Source organism: Bubalus kerabau, chromosome 12 (assembly GCF_029407905.1).
Source record: "Bubalus kerabau isolate K-KA32 ecotype Philippines breed swamp buffalo chromosome 12, PCC_UOA_SB_1v2, whole genome shotgun sequence".
Lineage (NCBI taxonomy): Eukaryota > Metazoa > Chordata > Mammalia > Artiodactyla > Bovidae > Bubalus > Bubalus kerabau.
In genome coordinates, this window is record NC_073635.1 from 52,936,560 (window position 1) to 52,947,496 (window position 10,937).

The window sequence follows — 10,937 nt, forward strand, 5'->3', positions numbered from 1 at the left end:
GCTGCTGGCTTTGGTGGTGGAAGGAGGACTGTGAGCCAGAAAATATATATGACCTCTGGAGGCTGGAAAAACAGAGGAAACTAATCCTTCCCTGGAGCTCCAGGAGGAGTATAGCCCTGCTGATACCTTGGTTTTTATGGCTTCTGACCTCTGAAAATGTAAGATAAATTTGGTCTTTTTTTAACCCAGTAAGTCTGTGACAGCAACAAAAGGAAACCAATAAAATATCCATTGGCTCAGATGTTCAGTCATGTCTGACTCTTTGCAACCCGATGGACTGTAGCCCACCAGTCTCCTCTGTCCATGGGATTCTCCAGGCAATAATACTGGAGCAGGTTGCCAATGCTCGAGGTGGACTGTCTTGGCTACTATAGGGTTCTTGCCCAGACTGATGCCCTTTCAGAACTGAGTCTCTTATTTCCGTTCAGAAGTGTTATCTGCTGACAACTCACACCTGAGCCGTCTCTGAGCCTTGGGCTCAGAAGTCAGTGGACAGTTGCTGTCTGGACCGTGGTTATGTCCCCTCCCTGAGGTGCAGTTTGCATCGAGTGACTTAAATTCCCCTTTATTATAATAATGGCTAAGCAAGAGGACAGAGTTTAATGTAAAGCCAAAGAAGCTATGTTCTCTGAACCCCAGATGTTAGCAGTTTTAGCCAAACAGTTGCTTTAAAACTGTCAGGGCAGTCCTCATTACACTGTAGGGAAGAGTTGGCGTGCTCCCTGAAGGCACCCAACTCCCAGCTGGATGAAAGGAGGATGAGGACAGGGCGAGGTGATAAACACCCATGCGTTTCTGCTTCCTGACTCAGCAGTGAGACAGGCAGTGCCCCTCCCCCGCTCATCCATCTTCTGTCATGGCTGCTCCGCCTGGCGATGGATGTAGCTGGGCACCAGGAACAATGGAGATTAGGTGGGCAGCTAATGTGGTAGTTTAGCATGACCCACTGAGCATCTCAACTAAGGTAGTCATCATGGAGGGGAGAGGACCGCTTAAGAGGTAAGACATACAGGAAAAAGTGATCTTATGTGAAGGGTGAGGGGAATGGAGGATCCTCATGTCATTCCCAGTCTCTGGGTGGACCTTGGTGTCATTTATTGAAATAGAATCCAGGGAACAAAGGCTGTTTCAGGATGGGAGATGAAGAGTGCTGTTTATCTTCTCTCTTTCTTGCTCTGAAAATAATTTGGGAGTATGTTTTTAGAGAATGTAATCACTCCCCTTACACACATCCCTTTGCCAGTAGTTTTTGGCTCACTCCAAAAACCATTCCCAGAGAAGGCAATGGCGCTCCACTCCAGTACTTTTGCCTAGAAAATCCCATGGACGGAGGAACCTGGTAGGCTGTAGTCCATGGGGTCACTAGAGTCGGACACAACTGAGCAACTTCACTTTCACTTTTCACTTTCATGCATTGGAGAAGGAAGTGGCAACCCACTCCAGTGTTCTTGCCTGGAGAATCCCAGGGACGGGGGAGCCTGGTGGGCTGCCTTCTCTGGGGTCGCACAGAGTCGGACACAACTGAAGTGACTTAGCAGCAGTAGCAGCAGCAAAACCATTCCGGGCTTCCCTTATGGTTCAGCTGGTAAGGAATCCACCTGCAATGTGGGAGACCTGGGTTCAATCCCTGGTTTGGGAAGATCCCCTGGAGACGGGAAAGGCTACCCACTCTAGTATTCTGGCCTGGAGAATTCCATGGACTGTATAGTCCATGGGGTCGCAGAGTCAGACACGACTGAGCGACTTTCACTTCACAAACCCACTCCAGGATTCTTGCCTGGGAAATCCCATGGACAGAGGAGTCTGGTGGGCTACAATCCATAAGATCATGAAGAGTCAGACATGACCTAGCCACTAAATAACAACAAAACCTTTTCCCTACACAGCCGTCATCTTTAAAATTGTATCATATGCAATAAAATATTTTCCAGCAATAAAAAGGAATATATGCTACCACACGGATGAACCTTAAAAATATCATGCTAAGAAGCCAGACAAAAAAGGTCACATATTGTGTGGTTCCATTTATATGTAACATCCAGAATATGCAAATCCACTGAAATAGAAAGTAGATTGGTGGTTGCCAGTGGCTGGAGAAGTCAGGGGTGGAGAGAGACTGCTTATGGGTATGGAATTCTTTTGGTGGAGGGGGGTCATGAAATGGCTCTAGAATCAGTATGGATGATTGCACAACTTTGAATATTCCAAAACCTCTTGCACTATGTACTTGAAAATGTTGAATTTTATGGAATGTAATTATATTTCAATAAAACTTATCTTAAAAGCCTGCTGAAGGTGCATCAGTGATCTCATATTGACATAAGGAGAGCTAGTTGCCACAACAGACAAACCTTGAGAACTGCTTATTCTCTTTATCCCACAGAGCCATTCTCCTCCTTTAACTGAACTGCTTTGCTGCTTTGTGCCCCTGGAGTCTAGGTCCTGTGCACCACATCAGCTGGGCTCCCTGGAGGCTGCATTCTGATTGGGTTTGGCCAATGGGGATGCCTTCTCAGGAGAATGCAGCACAGGCAAAGAGGTAGTTCAGGATATTTTTTTCCCAGCTCTCCCGCTTCTTCTGATAGCAGTTGTGTCGCCTCACAAGTGGAGTTCCTGCAGGGCAGCTCCTCCTCCTTGGCACCAGCGGCCAGGGCTCTGATAACTCTTTTCCTTTCTTTGCCCCTTCAGTTCCAGGAATGAAACAACTTGCTGCCTCCCATGTCTCTTCCCTTACCCTGCCCACTCCTCTGAAAAGATTTCCTTCGTTGAAGTCTCTTCATTTGAACCATCTGGGGTGATGTGTTTTCTGACAGAATTCTGATTGGTACTCCTGAAACCTTGATGAATTAGGACAATAAAAGCTTACTCCTCACACATTTGACACAAGGCAGATTAACTCCCTTTCATCTTGGAGCTTTGCCATCTGGACCATGTGGTCTCCAACACAAAGCAGAAAAAAGAGTGAATTGGAAGATTGCAAGGGTCTGTATAGTCAAAGCTATGGTTTTTCCAGTAGTCATGTATGGATGTGAGAGTTGGACTATAAAGAAGGCTGAGCGCTGAAGAATTGATGCTGTTGAATTGCTGGAGAAGACTCTTAAGAGTCCCTTGGACTGCAAGGAGATCAAACCAGTAAATTCTAAAAGAAATCAACCCTGAATATTCAATGAAAGGACTGATGCTGAAGCTGAAACTCCAATACTTTGGCCATCTGATTCGAAGATGCTGGGAAAGATTGAGGGCAGGAGGAGAGGAGGGCAACAGAGGATGAGATGGTTGGATGGCATCACCAACTCAATAGACATGAATCTGAGCAAACTCTGGGAGATAGTGATGGACAGGGAAGCCTGGCGTGCTACAGTCCATAGGGTCACAACGAGTCAGACATGACTTAGCAACTGAAAAACAACAACAAGGGATGCCATCAAAGGCCAGGCCTGGAGGTGTTTTACATCCCTTTTACCCACATTCAGTGCTGAGGACAAATCACAGGGCCACAAGCTAGGTGCAGGGGAGGCTGGGAGACTGGTATGGTGAACGTAAGATATTTTCTCTAGCCAGTATTACAAAATTGCCTTCAGGTTTAAGTGGACTCTTTCAGTTCAGTTCAGTCGCTCAGTCGTGTCCGACTCTGCAACCTCATGAATCTCAGCACGCCAGGCCTCCCTGTCCATCACCATCTCCCGGAGTTCACTCAGACTCACGTCCATCGAGTCAGTGATGCCATCCAGCCATCTCATCCTCTGTCGTCCCCTTCTCCTCCTGCCCCCAATCCTTCCCAGCATCAGAGTCTTTTCCAATGAGTCAACTCTTCGCATCAGGTGGCCAAAGTACTGGAGTTTCAGCTTTAGCATCATTCCTTCCAAAGAACACCCAGGGCTGATCTCCTTCAGAATGGACTGGTTGGATCTCCTTGCAGTCCAAGGGACTCCTGGGAGTCTTCTCCAACACCACAGTTCAAAAGCATCAATTCTTGGGCGCTCAGCTTTCTTCACAGTCCAACTCTCACATCCATCCATGACCACTGGAAAAACCATAGCCTTGACTAGATGGACCTTTGTTGGCAAAGTAATGTCTCTGCTTTTGAATATGCTATCTAGGTTGGTCATAACTTTTCTTCCAAGGAGTAAGCATCTTTTAATTTCATGGCTGCAGTCACCATCTGCAGTGATTTTGGAGCCCAAAAAGATAAAGTCTGACACTGTTTCCACTGTTTCCCCATCTATTTCCCATGAAGTGATGGGACCAGATGCAGCAGGGCATAAAAAATACACCAGCACCTGGCCCCAGTCCACCTTACTCTCTTTATGGCTGCTAGGGCCGCCTGCTGTGCCTTTGCACAGACTGTCTCCTCTGCTTGAGTTTCTATTCTCCCTCTTCTCTACCTGGCATAACTTCAAAACTTGGCTTAATAATTAACTCCTCCAGGAAACTTACCCTGACCCTTCCTAAGGCTGATTTAACTACCAGATCTCTGTACTACTACAGGGCCAGGAAAGAATCTCATCATAATATTTATGATTTTGTGTTATTTCATTCATTTCTTGCCAATTAAACTGTGAGTCTCTTAAAGGCATGGATTATTTTCATTTCTACATTTTCCAGTATCTATCATGTAGTCACTATACAAATAATTATTTTAGTTAGTTGTTCTTAGCAGAGTCACTACCTAGAGAGCATAAACATCCTGCAGTATATAGGACAGTCCCTCATAATAAAGAACTATTCTCTTTCCTTCAACACTTTCAAACATCCCAGTAGATTTTCAAATAGATGAAATTTCTGTTTATAGCAACCTGACCCTGGAACTGAATTCAGTTTTACATATAAATGTTGTTTTAGTTATCTACTGCTGTACTGTAAACAACCCAGAACTTAGAGACTTAAGACAATAGAAATGTAAATGTATTATTTCCTAAGATCCTATGGGATGACGGATTCAACTGGGCCATTCTGCTCCGGGTGACCTTGACTGTTGCTGCGGTCAAGTGGGCTCACCTGGGCTTGAAAATCCAAGATGGCTCGCTCCCGGTGCCGGAACTGGATTGGTCCAAAACGTCACTCAGGTTTTCCGTCCATCTTAAGGAAAAGCCCGAACAAACTTTTTGGCAAACCCAACACTTGAATAGGAGTTGATCTGGAGCTGTCAAGTGGAGCACCTCAGACCTCCTTCATGTGGCGCCTTCACATGGCTTGGTCTCTCGTAGTAGCTGGGTTCCGAAAGGTGGCAAGTGGAAGCTGCCAGGGCTCTTCAGGCTAGGGCTGAGAAGTCCCAGAACAGCACTGGGGCTGCTCTCTATTGCTAAGGTCCAGTCCAGACTTAATATGAGGACAAAGAAACTCCACCTCTTGTGAGAAGCAGCTTGCCCATTCAGGGAGGAGAAGAACATTGAGGGTCATCCATCTTTGGAGAGTAGCTACCTCAGACACTAAGTGATCTTTGTCTAGTTTTAAGAATTTTCCAGATATATTGCAAAAGTATAAATCAAGAGAAATTTGAACTGTTTCTTTTGAAATTTTATTCATTATATTTGAATTATCAAAAAAATACATCCACATCAGTCTATCTTTGTAGTTGTTATATTCATGGTAAGTCAACATTTAAATTCACGTATCTGATTACTTCTTTATATCTTCTAGTGAAATCTTACCAAAGTGTTCATAAATATGTAATGTATATATATATCTATATATTATACACACACTACATATATGTAAACATAAGGAAAGTATTTTAGTTTAAGCATATTTATATATTCTAGTATATTAAAATAATTATAAAATATTTAGAAAATGACATATAAACATATTTATATGTGTATTTTATTCATTAAATATATATAAAACACCAAAATACTCATAGGATATATAAATATAAATTTTCATTTTAGTTTTCTTTTATATAAGGTCATTTTTTTGGTACATATGAAGGTAAGGTTTTTTATTACTTATTTCATACCAGGAGAGTAAAGCAGTTGTTACACAATATTTACTATTATATGAGAAAGAGGTGTGGTAATTGAGTTGAAAAATATCACTGGTCCGTGTAAACTGAACTGATACTCTGGCATTTCCTTTTGGTTTCCATATTTATCTTCTCCTTGATGTTAATTTTTTATTTTGATTTAAATTTTGTTAGCTCAAAATATGTATTCTAGACTCATACCAACTCAAATCTCTGAGCAATAACATGGGAAATATAAATAAATGAGTGACTAGCAAATTCTGTGTTTTTTCCAATTATTAAAATGTATGATTCTTATAAAATATATAGCATTTATCTTTGAAAATGACTTTTCTCCAACAGAAATAATTCTGTTATTTTCTAGTTTGAACCAGGTTAGTAAGAATGTCTAGATATGTGTTTTAGTAACATTCTTGTATTTTATTGATGTAACTTACTATGAAAAAATTTTAAACTTGTCTACTATATTATTTGGGGAATAAAAGTGAAATTTTACCTAATTATTTTAAATTTGACATTGCAAAGTGCTTCACCTCATATTATGCTCTCAAGAAAAAAAATTATTAGACTTTTTAGTGAAGTCACTCCATGCACAAATGTGTTTATCCCTTCTCCAGGCAAGAATACTGGAATGGGTAGTCATTCCTTTCTCCATGGGATCTTCCCAATGCAGGGATTGAACCCAGGCTCCAGGCAGATTCTCTAAGCCCTCAGTTATCCCTTAGCTTTCCTTAAAATACTGTATTTAGGATATATTCACCATCTGAAACTAAATTCTGTAGAGCTGTGAGTGCTATCATTTGTTCCTGTGACCTCTTCCTGCTCTTACAAGTGTAATTCCTTACTCTGCAGGGTTTGTTTTCTAATATTTTTACTTTTATACCAAAATACATTAGTGGGTCTTTGATTATCAGCATTTCCCATAATATGATTTTTAAAGCAAGTGGACAAATATAAAGACCAAATAAATTCACTTTAGTTTTTTTGCTGTGAGCTCTGAAAAATGCCACTCTCCTGATCTGGTTGGCCAAGTCTACCCTCCTGGCTGTTGGATAGATGAAACCTCTGGTTCTGGTAAACAGATACCACTGTCCTGGTCTAGGAGGCAGGTCATACTCTCCCAGTCTAGTAGATGCTTCTCTCCTGGACCAGTTGGCAGATTATCCCCTCCTGGTCTGGTCGACACGTGCTATTTCTTGGTATAGTTGACAGATATGCTTCTGGTCTAGTAAGATAGAAGAGAAGCAAGGTCTCAAATTAAAACAGTCCTATATATCATCACTCAGCCTCTGCTCAGGAAATAGTGAGTGATTCTCTGTTCACTACCACCGTGTAAGGGGTGAATGGCCCTCGAGAAGTATATCACAGAAAGGATGTAAGAGACATAATTTCTTAACCACTGTTGCTACAATAGGTTCAGGTAAACATTAATATTTTCCTTGTTTAACTGTTTTAAAAAGGGATGAGAGAAATTTAGCTTCACATCAGGCTTTATCAACATGATTTATAAAACTACAGACTCATGTGGGAACCCCATGAATATTAGACCACAGAGAGAAAATCCCCGCTCTAAGCCAACCACCGTGTCTACTTCAGTTTTAATTTGGGGAACTAGGTCAGCCTCCATCTAACATGGCAAGAGAAAAATGAATCTGACTTTTAAGTGCAAACCATGACTAAAACAGTTGATTTTTTAAAAAACTGGCAACATACAGTATTAAAAGTTATTACAGATAATTTTTTGATGTACTTATTTTCATGTCATCCTGTTTTCTTCCAACACAAATCATAGTCTTTCTTCAATGGGTAAAAACTTAATCTTTGCTCCAAGGAAAGAATATTGCATAATAGTAAATTTTAGAAGTCAGCCCACCACTATTATTTATAATATGGGTGCATGGTCAATTTGAGTTAATATCATTCACTTACATTCTTTAACTTACTCTTTTTTAAACATTTTAATTGAAGGATAACTGCTTTACAGAATTTCATAATTTTCTGGCATACATCAACAAGAATCCACCATAGGTACACCCATGTCCCCTCCCTCCTGAACCTCCCTCTCATCTGCCTCCCCTAACCACCCTTCAGCCTGTTGCAGAGCCCCTGTTTGAGTTCCCTGAGTCATACAGTAAATTCCCATTGGCTATCTATTTTACATATGGTATTGTCAATTTCCATGTTACACTCTCCATACATCTCCCCTTCTCCCTCCCCTCCTCCCCCCATGTCCATAGGTTTGTTCTCTATGTCTCTTTCTCCATTGCTGCCCTGAAAATAAATTCATCAGTGCCATCTCTTTAGATTTCATATATATGTGTCAGTATACAATATTTATATTTCTCTTTCTGACTTACTTCACTGTGTATAATAGGCTCTAGGTTGGTCCACCTCATTAGAACTGACTCAATGCATTCCTTTTTATGGCTGAGTAATATTCCATTGTATGTATCTATCACAGCTTCTTTATCCATTCACCTGTCAGTGGACATATAGGTTACTTCCGTGTTCTAGCTATTGTAAATAGTGCTGCAATGAACATTGGGGTACATGTATCTTTTTCAATTTTGGTTTCCTCAGGGTATATGCTAGGAGTGGGATTGTAAGGACATACGGTGGTTTTATAACTTACTCTTATTTCAAAGCAATACAAGTCTCTAAAAGTGAGCCTTGTATACAAGTCTCTAAAAGTCCTGTCCTAAGGACTTTTACAGGACTCAAGAGAAAGTTAATTCTGTTGAGAAACAGAAGCACTGCCTCAGAATTCTTCAGCATTGCCTCCATTGTGTGTGTGTGTGTGTGTGCGTGTGTGTGCACACGTGCGCCCAGTATCTTGGCCCATAAATTCATTTTCTAGCCACCAGCACGGAACTGAGCACAGGCTCTAAATTTCTTTCTTTATTCTGACATTGAAGCATAAAATAGTACAAAGGAAAGACCAACTTCCTATCCTGCCCAAGAAAAATGCATACCCCAATGAAAAGTGTACCATAAAACACACTTAAAAATAATAAATACGTTGGTTAGTAGTAGGAATATTATAATTGTAGTATTCAAAATAAACAGGCTTATTTTCTGAGTTTTCACTTATCAGAGTTACTGCTTATTCAGAGTTGCACGTATCTGATAACTGTTGAATAAACTATTAAACTCTGTAAATCTCACTGCTATGATCCCATACTTTATATACTCAGTAATAAGACAAAAGCAGTTGTAGAATATCACAGTAATGGTTTGTCTTATATGAAATGAATATACCACATGAGATCATAGTTAATACATATTTTGCTAAGTCGATTCAGTCGTGTCCGACTCTGTGCGACCCCATAGACGGCAGCCCACCAGGCTTCCCCGTCCCTCGGATTTTCCAGGCAAGAGTACTGGAGTGGGGTGCCATTGCCTTCTCCATAATACATATTAGATCATATTAATACATTTAAAAGCCAGAATACTTCTGGGACCATTGTACTGTTTATTATTTGACTACTTTAATATGGCTAACATTCATAAGGAAAACAGCACTAGTTCCTAAAGGAAAATAATGGGGTTGTAAAGATAAAATGTGAGAGGATGGGCATAAAGGTAACTAGATGTTTAGCAGAATTTTGCCGAGTCAATGAGAACATTCCATTCTTGTTCTTCTTACTCCATTCTACACAAGAATCATAGCTATGGCATCCTATCCTTTATGAGTAGGATAAATTATATGTCAAAAATAACCTCAATAAGCTGATTCATTGTTACTGTTCACTTCCCATGAGAGTAAACTTGGAAGTCTGTGACATTTAAACTCTTATAGCCAGCTCTGGTGAAATGCATATTTACTTACAAATCTTGATGTATACGTACATCATGCATACATAAATATATAGCATAGGAAGAATGAAAATAATAAAGCTTAAGTTGATAATTGACTTAATTTATTGCATGTCTCCAGATTTTCTAAATTGTGCTTTCTAGCTATTCTATTTTTTTTTAACTTTCAGTTCAGTTCAGTCACTCAGTCATGTCCGACTCTTTGCAACCCCATGAATCGCAGCACGCCAGGCCTCCCTGTCCATTACCAACTTCCGGAGTTCACTCAGACTCACATCCATTGAGTCAGTGATGCCATTCAGCCATCTCATTCTCGGTCGTCCCCTTCTCCTCCTGCCCCCAATCCCTCCAATGAGGGAATTTGAGTCTTTTCCAATGAGTCAACTCTTCGCATGAGGTGGCCAAAGTACTGGAGTTTCAGCTTTAGCATCATTCCTTCCAAAGAAATCCCAGGGCTGATCTCCTTCAGAATGGACTGGTTGGATCTCCTTGCAGTTCAAGGGACTCTCAAGAGGCTTCTCCAACACCACAGTTCAAAAGCATCAATTCTTCGGCACTCAGCTTTCTTCACAGTCCAACTCTCACATCCATACATGACCACTGGAAAAACCATAGCTTTGACTAGACAGACCTTTGTTGGCAAAGTAATGTCTCTGCTTTTGAATATGCTATCTAGGTTGGTCATAACTTTTCTTCCAAGGAGTAAGGCTAATTACTCTACAATATTGTGGTGGTTCTAACTATCCTACTTTTTTAAATTCCACTTTTTTAGCACATGAGTGAATATTAATATCTATTTTATTTAAAATAATTTCTAAAATATAATTTAAATAATAAAGTACCATAATACCATGGCACCAAGTACCATACATAATAAAGTGCTGTCTTCCAGTTGAGTAACCTGAGTCCAGAAAGGTTAAAAATTGTGCCCAAGATCACACAGTTAAAAAGTGTAGAAGTGCATCATATTTTTAAAATGGCATTTAGAACAGAGTCTGTAAACCATGTAAGCATACAGCTTTTTTAACTGAACTTTAGTGAATTCTTTTTAAACAGCTTGGGCACAGTACTTAATCTCTCTTTATCCCTCAGTGTCCTCCCAGAAATTTGTGTGACTATGAAATGTTATCAGATCTCTACTGCCATCAGCCTGCAT